Raw genomic sequence first — 1,368 nt, 5'->3', positions numbered from 1 at the left:
AGAGAGAGAGAGAGAGAGAGGAAGAGGGGGGGGAGGTGATAGAGCAAAAAGTGAGACAGAATGGGAAAGTTTAAGAGAATCCGAGATAGAAAGAGACGAAGAGAAGGAGAGAGAGATGTAAGAGCGAAGACAGACAGAATGAGAAAGTGAAAGAGAAACCGAGATATAGAGAGAGATGAGAAGGAGAGAGAGCGAGATATTTCGGTTTTTCTTTCACATTCCCCTTCTCTCTCTCTCTCTCTCTCTCTCTCTCTCTCTATCTATCTATCTATTTATCTATATATGTATCTATCTATCTATCTATCTATCTATCTATCTATCTATCTATCTATCTATCTATCTATCTATATATATATATATATATATATATCTATTATCTATCTATCTATCTATCTATCTATATAATCAGAATTATATATATATATATATATTCTTACTGATATATATATATATATATACATAAATTACGTATATATATTATATATTATAATATTCTATATATATATATATATATATACATACATACACACATATACATATATATATCCGAACAATCCCAAAGGATGGCAGCGAGACGCACTATATCGGTTTTGAAAGAGATAAATGAGCTGAGAAGATCCGTTTCCTTACCTATGTCAGCGCCAGGGGAAACACGTGCCAAGATAGAGTAAAAAAGAAGAGAAAAAAAAAAAGAAGTAGCGAGTGTCCACGGTAATAAAATAAGAATGAAAATACAGAAATCTTATTCAAAATACAAAAAAAGAAAGAAGAAATAATGATAATAAATAAATAAAAAGTAAAGCCAAAAAAAGAAAAATAATAATGATAATAACAATAAAAAATAAATAAATAAAATAAATAAATAAATAAATAAATAAATAAACATGGAATAAACGTGTAAGAGTTTCTTGGTTATTAAGGACCTTTCTCGTGGCTTAATGTACGAGGCTGTCATTGATTAATGATGGAATGTTTGCATGGTAGATATATCTATTTATCCTCCTTAATGGACTACCGACGTCGCCACTATCCAATGATGAAAGGAAATGAGAGCAATAACGTGTTGCAACATCCAGTGGATTGCAAATGAAATACAAGTCGACGTTTCATCATGTCAGACGATACTGACTGGTAATCTTTGCCTGTTATCATTTTGCAGTCGTTGGGAAGTTTTGTTTCGCTTTTGTTTTGTTTTTATGTTGCGAAATATGCAGAGATGTGTCACTTGCCTTTGTACATTTAACCGCTTTTTTAAAGTACTAAAGCAAAGTTTTTTTTCTTTCTTTCTTTCATTTTACTTTTTTCTTTTTTACTTTTTCTTTGTTTTTTTTTCTTTTTTTCCTTTTTTTTTACTCTTATTTCTCTTTC

The sequence above is a fragment of the Penaeus japonicus genome, unplaced genomic scaffold (assembly GCF_977035675.1).
Source record: "Penaeus japonicus unplaced genomic scaffold, GWHDUDI00000001_assembly GWHDUDI00000021, whole genome shotgun sequence".
Lineage (NCBI taxonomy): Eukaryota > Metazoa > Arthropoda > Malacostraca > Decapoda > Penaeidae > Penaeus > Penaeus japonicus.
This window is presented reverse-complemented; position numbering follows the sequence as displayed.